Genomic DNA, 12,329 nt, shown 5'->3' on the forward strand with positions numbered 1-12,329 from the left:
GGGAACTGTTCCTGACCTCGCCCTTATTGTCGTTATTCCAAGTGGATATGATGAGCTATTGCTCTGACTGGCCAGGGCAAGGCGCCGGCTGCTCTCACTCTCATTGGCTATGGGGGGACACCTCTCTGCCCGCTCCCATTGGCCGCCTGGAGGTGAGTGGGAGGGGGGAACTCCCCCATCCTCCCCCTGTGGCAGCGTGTGTAAATGTAAAGAATCTTTTCTGTGCCTGTGATGTGAGCGACTGAGCGTGGCGATAAAGAGCGAGAGAGAGAGAGAGAGAGAGAGAAAAGGAAAGAGAAGCAAGTCGCATTTCTTCTGCCCCTTCATCTCCTTGCTCCTTGTCACTCCATCCTTCTTCCCCTCTCTTGGACCCGCTTCGAGGCAGGACCAGGAACCCCCTCCTCCTCTTAGCGCCCAGACCACCCCAGAACCCTTTGCCTCTCCTCACTTCTGTCCCACAAACTACCACTTTAGACGAGGTAAGCCCTGAGTTTTTTTTTTTTCTTCTAAAACTCTTACAGGATGTAAAAATTGAATTAATTGAGTGTTTACCACGTTGCTGTCTGGTCTCCACTTTGTTTCTCCATGCATGTTTCAAGTTCTGCCTCTGGCAGCGGCGTTACCTTCTAAAACTGTAACTCAGTTACAGGCGATTGTAATCGCAAAAGCCCTTCTTTCGCCACTCCTATCTCTACTTTGCTATCCCTTCATCTTAACTCCTCCATGCCAAGCAATCTGGTCGCCTTTGGGCAAAATAGTTTACAAATTCCAAGTCTTTGATTGCTATCCTGGAACACAGGTGAAAAAAGATATCCCGCAGTGTTTTTGTTCCACAAGAAAATGCACCTCTAATTGATTTGTTCTGCTTCAGATGTGGTTGGTGAACGCTATTTATAGATGCTGACAGGCCAGGCCTACACATGCTCCCCCCCCCACCCACCCATAGGTCACTTCCTTGCCCAAACGCCAGGCTCAGGACACGAGAGCGTCCGCTGAGTGGACTGGAGAAAGCATAACACTGCAGCAACGACTTTACAAGGCATTGACCTGCTTGATTGAATCACGGGAAGGCAAGTCGGTACGGCCCATAAAGCATTCCTGGCAATAGTGGAGGGGAAAACTGCTTAGTCCTCTGTCCGCACATCCTGTACTTTACCAGGAAATGTACAGTGTGTGTGTGTTTGTGGGAGTGTGTGTGTGTGTGTGTGGGAGATAGATTCTTCTAAAGTGGTTGGGACATCAATACCGCCTGCTTGCACAGAGTTTTAGCGGCTTTTCAGTTAACATTTGGACTTCACCACATGTCAACAACTTGGGAAAAGGTTTTTCTGTAGTAAAGTTGATTTTCTGTAGCAGAGCCTTGATCTACCCCCTCCCAGTTTTGAAAAACAAAACAAAAGAAAAACAAAATCAAAATCGAAGCAGCATCCATTCTCATTGGTGGTTTGTTACATTTCAATATAAAGCACAATACAGTACTTATTTTTAGTGTCATAGTCCTCAAGATTTATCTTGGTTTCAAGCTCTGTCTCAAGTCCACATTTAAAGCAATTTTAATTGGTCTTGTCTCAGCCAAGGCAAACTGGACTTTTGATCAAGACCACTTCTATTATTACTACTACTGCGATCAGTGAGAAAATACAATGATTGTTGACGTGACATTCTTGCATATTAAATGACAAAGACACTGGTCATTCCTCTTTGACATGCATTCTTGGTGTAGTCTCAGTTTCAACCTCCGAAAGTAATAGGCACAATAACAACAAACATTTATATAACCCTATTCATCTTGCCAAACTCTCACAGTGACACAAAGCATGCTAAAAATCATGCCAAACACCAAAACAATAACATCAACAAAAAAGTCTTCAGGACCTTTTTGAGAGAGTCCAGATGATTAGGAGGATTGAGGATTACTTAGGTGCTTGGGGTGGGTGTTAGAGATGCACGGTTCTGTCTCCTTGTCTCCCATGGTTCAGTTTGATTTTTTTGATTTACAAAATCTTGGCCCTGTTTTGACCTTAAAATCTTGGTCTGGTCTTGATACTCTCTAGTCTCGATGTCTTAATCTTGGTTGGAGTTGTCTTGGCTACAGCACTACTTGTTTTGACAGAGACATTGCACCTGTTAGTTTCTCAATATCGAACAGTTCTGGACAGCAAATCTGATCTTGGAGGTTGTAATTTTGACTTTCTGATACAAAAGGTTTGCACATGTTCACCAGAAGATTGTTGTTTTAAATTACCCAAAGGTGTAAATGTGTGTTTAACGAAATCCACCCCCCAATATCTTCGTTTTCCAAAGACATCTTTGGAGTCCATAGCTCTACCAATAATCAGCAGCTGTTATTTTTCATTTTTTAATGCACTTAACTCACACCAGCTCTTTCGGGGTAAGCTTTAAAGAATGCAGCGACGAATTCCACCGGAATGAGATATTTATGAGCCTTTGTTGATATATTTGCACTCTTGCTATTGCACTTTGGTGTGCTGGGAATCTACAGTGTGTAAGCCCAGACAATAAGCGTGGCTTGCCATGTCCAGACAGTTTTACACTGTCCCCTCAATTTGTGCCACAGATGAACAACAGATGAGCTTTGACGCTAAAAGCAATTGACTGGAACAAAGTTCATGAAAATTGTTTATATATGCACATGTGTGTTGTCAGTGTGTGAAATGAAAGTAGACCGCTAAGCCTACCTCCAATCAAATTGAGAGAGAACCAACCAAATACAAGAAAGATAATTTGATTAAAATCCTCATAGGTCCTGTTGACCATTTACTTTTGATTAATGACTTGAATAGTGCAACAACAAGCTTCAACATTCAACATAATTGTACATGTATATTTTAATATGTGCCATTTCTTTTGACATATAGTATTTTACCTACCAACTGTGAGCACATTAAAAATCCTGTTACATTTTGGGGCTACTTTGCTAGGCTCACTACAAAATAGTTGTGATTGTGCAGGGTTAGATATATCAAGATTACCAAAAAGGATATAGAAACGGTAGAAATAATCTGAGGTTGAAGATTCCCTCCTGCTTCCCTCGTATGGTTAAGTGTGGTCATAAATAGGGCAGCCCATTGACCGCTGTGTGAGAGCTATTTTTATACTTGCTAATACACACTGGCGTGTGGAAACAACTCCAGTGGTAAAGTGACAAGTAAATGTTATTGTTGGTTCCAGGTCAAGTGCGCCGTTAAGATCAAAAAGCTGCACACGGGTGTTCTAAAGGAGGATCATAGATGCATCTTACCGACCAGGCTAGCATACAGTAGTTTTGTCAATTTGTATTGTGAGCTCGGTCTTTTTTCTCTGCTTAGACTTTAAAATCATGAATACTGCACAATTTAGACTTTGCTTTGAGATATTTGTTTTTACAGGGAGGTGAAAGACGTGTTCTACCAAGAAAAGTCCAGCAGAATCAAACGTATTCGGCCTTATCAGACAGTCTGTTGAACTGAAAACTCAAGTTAGGGACTTGCTTGAAAGCTGAAGGTTAAGACTTGAAATATATTGTACTTTTTGGACTATAAATCGCTTCAGAAAATAAGACGCATCAGTCATGAAATACAAAAAATACAAAAAACAGTTGCTCCATAGTTTAAGTCTTATGTTTTGGGGATAGTTATTTTAGACAATCCAAAACCAAGAACAGTAGAGCTTGGAATGACACTCCGAATCCCGGTTCCTTAATCTTGTTGAGAACAGCTACGAGTTCTAGTTAAATTCTATTTGTACTCAAACTACGGAAATATTTTCCTTTTGGTTAGAAATGGCCGACCGTAACGACAATCCAGTGTCACACTGTTCCCTAGGGTGAAATCCTGGTCAGTTATTATGTGTTTTGCTGCTGTAAATAGCGAGTCCATGTTGTGTAGAATGCTATATGCTAAACGAATGTCTCCCATTAGTTGCTTTGAATACTAGTTTCTATTCCTCCTCGTCAGGTGGCAAATATTTTCGATGAACTAGCGTCAACTTTTTCCGCAAGTCAATTCTGCATGGTAAAGAAGTTTCCAATCCAAGTGGTATCTTGAGTCGAGCAGAAAATTTGACTTATAGTGGAGAGAATACGGTACAGCCGGTTCAATGCTAGTCATCCAAATTGTTCATATGAATCGCTGAAAAAAATCCACTACCCAAAAATGATGATTCACTTGTACCAAAGCTGGGATTGATGCTTGTGTGTGTGTGTGTGTGTGTGTGTGTGAGTGAGTGTCAGCCGCTTCCAGTGAAATCATGTCTGGTGATGTCAGAAAAAAAGTCAGAGCTATTGAAATGCTGGGCCGCTGCCTCTCAGCGTTTTTACTTGATTAAAAAGCGCCCAGGAGTTTGTAAGCGCGGTAGGTGAGTGCGCACACCCTGACAGCTTAACGTACTGATTATTCAAGCCTCTTAAGCTAAGCCACGGCACTCGAGTGATGAGCGTCATCTCCTCTTCCTCGCAATTCCTTTGCCTTTCTCCTTCATTCTGTGTTTGAAAGCGCGGCGGGCGAGCCCGTCGACAGCTCGCGCGAGGCGAACCTGTTGTCTGGGAAAGCAGAGACAGGATCAGTGACACAGTGATTCCGACGGCGGCGTCCGAGGCTTTATTTAGACATAATCCACGCAGCCTCGCTTTCAAGTTCTTTTATGGACTTGGGAGAACAGTAGCTGGGGAGTGTTGTTGTCCAAGACCACAGCCTATGTAACGCTTGAGTAGCGCTTGTCTGATATATTAGGCGTCCTTCGGAATGGAGCAGGTGAAATCTGTTATTAAAGAAAAGTGGTATCCCCCCCTTGTTTAGTTCTGTTCCAAAAAAAAACAAAAAACAGATACACCATATCCCAAGGATGATATTCTTCCTTGGTTCTTACGTAGTGGGTGTGTTTTTATAGACGAGAGCGGATTCAAACTGTTTGAAAAGCAGCACAAGCTCTCGCCTTGTACATGCTTGCCGCGTGTTTGGGAGTGGGCTCAGCGTGTTGGCTCGGTCGCGGAGTCCAGCGCTGAGTGGCGCCTGACCAACAGATTGGCCCCAGCGGGGCCCTGACAAAGAAAGCAACGAAGCCGCCCATACTGTAGCTTGCTACTTTCTTTCACAGTTGAAAACCAGAACACGACGTTTCTTTTAGTGCTGTCATGAGATTAAAATAATGTATTGATTCATTGATTAAAATACGGAGTTAAATGATCTAATTAATCTCTTTGTTGATTCATTGATTTGTTGAAAGTATAAAAACAGATTTCAGTAAGATAATAAAATCAGAAGAACATAGTTTAGTGCAATTTATGTTCAAGATTTGTTTTTTCTTGTCACTTAAAAAGAAAAATCATTATCCAGAGGTGATTTTTTTTTTCCCGTTAATTACACTGTGTAATTGTGGCAGATCAACAAATTGATATACAGTATAACAACAGAAAGGTTGCTTCATTAATTTATTTTTCAAACCGATTTGAACATGTTTAACCCATTCAGATAAATTCACAGTATTGACACGTGTTTTCAAAGTTTGATGTCCAGGCCAAGGCGTTTGTCCACCATTAAAGGGCACAAGCAGCCACAGGATCATGATGTGTTTAAAGGAGACAATTCATTCGGCACGGACGCAAAACAATAAATAATCAGAAAGGAGAAACGTTAACCTTTACTGTGTCATGTACTTGCGTTCGTGTGTGATAGCTGTAAACAACAAATGGATGAATACATAAAAAGGCAACGGCATTCAATTAACCTTGGGAAATAAAATGAATATATGCGCAGCATTTGGCACTATATTGCATTTACTAATTGAGCGAGCAACCCCCCACTATTTCCGTTTATGTTGCAATACGTGTGGTCGCATCGTGTGGAAAGTGTACTATAAAACCATGTCAACCTATTAAAAGTTTTTAATTTTTCATTTATTATCGCTGTTTAACCTCAAACATGCTTCACCATACACCGACCGATGGCAGCACCCAGCAAGGTGTTTTTCACTTTTAGTGAACTTTTAACTACTTCCAAGTCAGGTCCGTCATGCTAGCTATCTTAGCACTTAGCTAACAAAGGAGGATTCTACAGACAAGCGTCCGACTTTGGCCTCCGTTGAATGAGTCCTTAATAGTAATGTAATCATTAGCCGGATAAAAGTCATTTAAATCGAAAAATTCTGATTCTGAATCTGTGTTTGAATTGCACATCCAGATATCCATCCATTTTCTATAGACACTAATCCTCACAAGGGTCGCAGGCTTGCTGGTGCATATCCCAGCTGACTTTGGGCACTAGGCAGGGGACACCCTGAACTGGTTACCAGCCAATCGCAAGGCACTCAGAGACAAACAACCATTCACGCACACAATCACACCTAAGGACAATTTAGTATGTCCAATACATCTGCCATGCATGTTTTTGGAGTGTGGGAACAAGCTGGAGTGCCCGTTAAGAACCCACGCGGGCTCGGGGAGAACATGCAAACACCACACAGGAAGGCTGGAGCCAGGTAGTTTGAACTCTTTGAACTGTGCTCACAGTTGTCACTGCTCCACGAGCTGCCCTACTGTGTGTGTGTGTGTGTGAATATATATATATATATATATATATATATATATATATATATATATATATTTTTTTTTTTTTTTTTTTCATCTTTTTATTTTTAGCTCCCAATCAGGCTGCAAAGTCAGCAAGAGTGCAGCCGCGTGTGCTTAAGCAGACGTAATAAAAAGTGGTGTGTACTTGGTGAGCTTGAGAAAACACTCTCCATTGGAGCTGCCTCTGTCGTGCAGTCAGTGAAGGAGAGCTTAAAATCCCATTAGCCTCCTCCCTCCCTCCTCTCACCCACCCCTGGTGTGCACCGCCTAATTCATTAATCACAAAATATTTCACAGACATGGCTCTGGGGTATCTTTAAGAAATCATGTACTATGAGCAGTAATGCTGGCACCAACTGCGTTCACTGAAAAAATGCTCAAAAATTGCTAAAAGAAGGTCAGAGAGTTTTCTTAGTGGTTGTTCTTCTCTACCTGCTTTCTCTCATCTCATCTCTTGTGTCTATGGGATGGAGAAGTATTTTTTTTAATCCACCAGTCGTTCCACATTATTAATTTAAGAGGCTGAAAGTGTGTCAGAGGAGCTCGTGAGATATTGCATGAGACCTGATGTGCAATGCTGCAGCTTTCTCCCTCTGTTCTTGATATTTTTTTTTTTTGTGCATGTGCTGCTATGTCCTATTGTCTAGTACAGGGGTAGTCAACTTTTTTTTTTTTTTTTTCCAATGAAGTACCCCTGTAAAATATATTTACAGCCAAGTACTTCCTTTATGGCACAAAGCATTTTGGGTGAGAATAAATAAGGTTTAATCCCTCAAGCGCCAAAGTAGCGATATTGCACCTAGCAACTTTTACAGTATCACTTTATCACTAACCATTTTCAAGCTACAACCTTTTGAAATTGTGATACAAAAAAATCTAATATTTTAATTTTAAAAAATGGCTTTTAAAAAGTCAAAACAATGCTGTTCCATTCATTATTCAGTTTTGGAACTACATTTGTACTGTAGTGGTATCTCTAAGCATATAGGGTTAGGTTTATCATGTAATATTATCTTTTTTTTTCCTTGGCACCTCAAAAATTGCTGCACTTATGACATGGCTAAATCGCATACAATGCAGTTTCTATAGTTTATATCTAAAATGTGATTGTTAAGGTAAAACTGATAATGAAGTAATTGTAATGATATTTCCCCCTTGTATTTAGTGCTCATAAAAATAGATTTTGTCAAACAGGAATGCATGAAGAAATTATCATTCCTTCAGTTATCTTAAGCCACTTATCCTCACTATATTTGTTGGATTCTAGCGCCTATCCCAGCAGTCTTCAGGTAGTAAGCGGGGTACAGCCTGGGCTGATTGTTAGCCATTTGCAGGGCACACAAAAATAAACACCTAAGGACGAATCCAATACAAGTACCTACCATGCATGTTTTTAGAATGTGAGGGATAACTCACATGGGCACAGGGAGAAGATGCAAACATCACAACAAACATCACAAAATGTTTGATGTCTTTGAAACATTAGGATAGCGGTGTCAAACTCATTTTTATCATGGGCCGCGTTGTTGTTAGTTTCTGTCAGAGGGCCGGTAAGACTGTGAAGTCAAATATTTTTTTAGTGTGTTTGTCACACATGTCCCTAGTTTTAAAATAAGAGGCCGATAACATCTGTTCAAATGAGAGATTGGGAATTGAAAAAGAAAAAAAAAAAAACTTGCAATTTTGGACAACTTGCAGTTTTGGTAGTTTGGCCAGATACGTTTTGTTAGCATTTTGTGGGCCGCATAAAATAATGTGGCAAGCCGGATCTGGCCCCCGGGCCTTGAGTTTGACACCCGCTCATTAGGGAGTCCTCTATGTTTTCTAGCTCTCCTCTTATTTTCTTACTTCGCTCAGGCTTACGGGAAATAATACAGCTGAAATGATTCTAGAAATTAAATAGGAACAAGCAATTATTTCAAATGGAGTCAAACAAATTAACTTTCAATGTTTTGCATGCTTGATGAGAACATTTTCTTTATGTAAAAGCCATGCAAAATGAATGATGATCATTGGCCTAATTCCCGCTTGTCATCCTGCAAGATAAAACATAGACGTGATTTAAATCGATATGTGGAGAGCACTAAGTTTTGTTACTTGCTCATTCGTTCATGTACAAATCTGCCATCAGGAAGAACAAGCAATTAGAAGTCAAAAGTAAGCATGTTCAAATGCGAGTGCGTACTGTCAAACGGAAACCTTTGCTCGTTGGAGGTTGTTCGTGTATCCCCCGTCTTTGGGATTAAGCTGTTTTAAGACGCAGACTTCAAAGCTACGTCGTCTCTTTACTGAAGGTGTGACGGTATCAAACGCTGCTTAGGCCAACGGGATATTAGGTTTCCCTGCGTGCATGCACGCACACACACTTCCACCCATAATGATTTTGTGCCATGCTCAAACCTTAACCGGAGAGGCTTTCTAGACGATTAACCCCCAAGTGTTTTTGTTGTACATTCATGCTTTCGTGGATCTTTTTTTTTCCTTTTCCCACAATTTAAAACCATTCCCACAACGTGTCTATTCATGCATTTCAGTGCATACATCGCCCGGCTTTATTTTAGCCTGCCGGAACTTGAGTGTTTTGTGGGGGTGGTCCCCTCTCATTAAAATAAACAACAGTTCACCCCCCTGCTGAGTACAGCTTTTGGGGCCAAAAACATAGCATGAAACTTTGAAAAGAGGATTTGAGTGTGGAAATAAAAGCGAGTGAAAACAAGAACATGATTTTCATTTGTGAATGCAGCACTTCATGGACTATGTAGCATGACGTGACTCGTGTGTGAAAATAGGCTACTTTTGATTCATATTGCATTTCCGTTAAGTGCGATTAACGTAAGGATTACGAGGAGGTGGACCAAAAACCTCTGCCTTGGATATCTTTTTTTACCCTAATAAATTGAAGCTAAACTGTAGTTGCAGGTCATCATCAAAAAATCTTAAAAGGCTCAACTATATCATAGAGTCATAGAGTCTCACACACACATACACACACACACACGGTCCGAACTCCAATGACTAACTAAAGAGCGCCTCTCACAGAAAATGACATAGCGAAATTAGCTTCGACAATCTCCATCTATTGTGTCTAATTTCTCGGCCGTCTTGTTATCGCACGTGCACAGCGGAAGACCCACCCCCCCAGGCCGGACCCCCGGCAGTAGCTGTGATGAGGCGACAGAAGGAGCCAGCCTCTCCGGGCATAAATATGTCCGCCATCAAGATATATATCTGGCAATTCCATCTCGGCTTGAAGACTAGCCAATTGCTTTTCGCACCTATCCTGACGCGTAATACACACGAGCGCCATGCGGCCCCCAACCGTCCGAGATGCATTGCGCTAGTCAAGGGGTCACACAAAGGATATCTGTGTTAAGTGGAGCATTATGGAAATATGCCGATAAATTATCGTGCCTTTGTGTGGTGGTGACGCTTCTGGATGGGCGTTCGAGTTCATTTCTGATCAAATTGAATATTCTATTAATAGCGTTTGTGTTTCTTTCTCGCGTGTGTATTTTTGCAATGTCATACAAAATGATGCACATGATCTGTGCTTGTGTTGACTTTGTTTTGGTTGAAGTGGGCCTTGCACTCAAACGGATTGAGCCACTATGAGGGTCAATTTGACTCAACTTTGTTTTCAGAGTGGGTGACATGATGGAAGACTTTTTAGCACCTCTGTTTTAAAGTCTGTTTAAATTTTGGATTTATATATTTTTTTGTGTTTAACAACTTAAAGATTTAGGGCCAATGATTGGTGGATTGATATCACCATTATATGAGAAACAAACAAAACTTTTTTATAGCTGAATTTCCAGTCATTCACTACTTTATCATCAAAGAGAGCTTTAGCGCCATCTACGTAAATCTTGGGCAATGAGTGAGCAAGGAGCAAATAGCTGAGGCAAGATTCCCCAGGGGAAAAAATAAATAAATAAAAAAAACTGCACTGCTGTTTGAACGTTGTTCGGATTATGGCTTTATCATCCTTTACGGAGTTTTCCGTTGACTTAGGAGGCAGTTCTGACTTTGAAAGCTAAAATAAAATCCCTCACAGGCAGCAGTGGGAAAAGCTGCTGCACATGAAATGCAGCACGACAAATTCAAGGTCCGGTCCGGTCATCTTTCACACAATCGGCGCCACTTGAATGCTGGCAACAAGCCAGACCGTGAGCCGAGGTTCGTATGCGTGATGATTCGAACCGGGTCAAGTTTGCGTGGCTTCATGACACTGACTAAGCTCCCATGCCTAGCCTTTGTGTGTGGGAAATGGCGGCAAACTGCTGTGTGGCTCCTTTCTCAGTGTCTTTGGAGACATAAGCGTTTCCTCTGCCCCTTTGCTCGCTTGCTCTCAGCATGCGATGTGCCTGCCTGCGTGTGTATGTGCGTGTGTGTGTGTGTGTGTGTGCGAGAGAGAGAGAGAGAGAGAGAGAGAGAGAGAGAGAGAGAGAGAGAGAGAGAAAGAGAGAGAGCGAGAGAGAGAGAGAGAGCGAGAGAGAGAGACAGAGAGAGACAGAGAGAGACAGAGAGAGAGAGAGAGAGAGAGAGCGTACTACTGATGTGTGCAAAAGGATTTACTGGGGCATTACATGTCTTGTGTGATATTCTGCAAAGGGCAAATTTATCCTTTTCCTACATAAAGTAATCCTTCGTTTGTCGTGGTGGTTACTTTCTAGGGGTACATAAAGACACTTCATGGGGTGTACGAGATTTGAATAGCGTTTCTACACGGCGGCAGATCAAATATGGAGTGACAGGAAAAATTTTTTTTTCTTTTCAAATTAAGAAGAAACTGATTGAAACATGAAGCGATTTATTGCTAGTTTGTGACTCGGACATGAATGGCACAGCACTTTGCTGTATGTGTTTTTCTTTAATATATATATATATATATATATATATATATATATATATATATATATATATATATATATATATATATATATATACATACATACACACACACACACACACACAATGGATGGAGTTCAAGAGTTGCTTCATGTTCTATTTAGTTTGCTCTCAATTTAAAAGATCCTGTCATTGATATCAAACATAATCAGTGAAATCAAACGTGAGCATTGGTTTTTAATTTGAATTAAATATCACTTTAACAATCATTGCTTTGCTTTTTCTGATACCTGCAGAAACCTTTTGAAATCCTTTCCACTTGTTTACCATATACTCATCAGTGTCAAGTTTATGTTTTGGGTGTAATCGACAAAAACAGAAATGTGTGAAGGATGCATGGCTGTACTTTTCACTAAATTGTGCATGTTCTATATTGCGATGTGAATGAACTCCTTTGGAAGAGGAAATCTGAGGTGTAGATGCTGTCAGGATATTTAATGAGAGCATTAGAGCCACGCTCAGGAGAAAGAGCATTAGCCTTTTTCATCATTAAATATTAAAGTGTCAGGGCACCGCAGCGGGGCCCCTCTTTCAATGACGTTTCACACCGCCTGATAATAGACTTTTAACACAGAGGGACCTCCGCAAGCCAACTGCTTCTTTACTTAGCGAACATCAGATAGCTGCTTCGGAAGATTATCTTCTTGTGTGTGTGCGTGTGAGTGTGTGCATATGTGTATGTGTGTGGAGGGGGTGAGGGTGGCAAAGATTATACACATTATTCTCTTCTTGTCTTCTGCTTTTGGAGGAAAAGGTCACAGAGGACTGCATGACTCAAAATCATACTTAAGCGGGAGAGGAGCACTTGGTCCTCAAATCATGGCGGGTCTCAAATTGACCCATCTACAGTCATACA

General features: G+C 41.2%; 1 protein-coding gene across 3 annotated transcripts in view; it reads left to right on the plus strand.

Annotated features, from left to right (window-relative positions):
- Nucleotides 1–241: 241 nt before the first annotated feature.
- Nucleotides 242–12,329, plus strand: part of pcbp3 (poly(rC) binding protein 3) — a 29,643-nt gene continuing 17,555 nt past the window's right edge. For 2 of the 3 annotated variants that reach the window (XM_088415074.1, XM_088415076.1), the window contains exon 1: nt 242–479. The gene's annotated coding sequence lies outside the window, so the exon portion shown is untranslated. Of the gene's footprint in view, nt 480–501; nt 1,079–12,329 lie in introns of those variants that run through there. The other variant, XM_088415075.1, reaches the window with a different exon arrangement.

This window comes from Hippichthys cyanospilos, chromosome 5, assembly GCF_059441005.1.
Source record: "Hippichthys cyanospilos isolate Australia breed blue-spotted pipefish chromosome 5, RoL_Hcya_1.0, whole genome shotgun sequence".
NCBI lineage: Eukaryota > Metazoa > Chordata > Actinopteri > Syngnathiformes > Syngnathidae > Hippichthys > Hippichthys cyanospilos.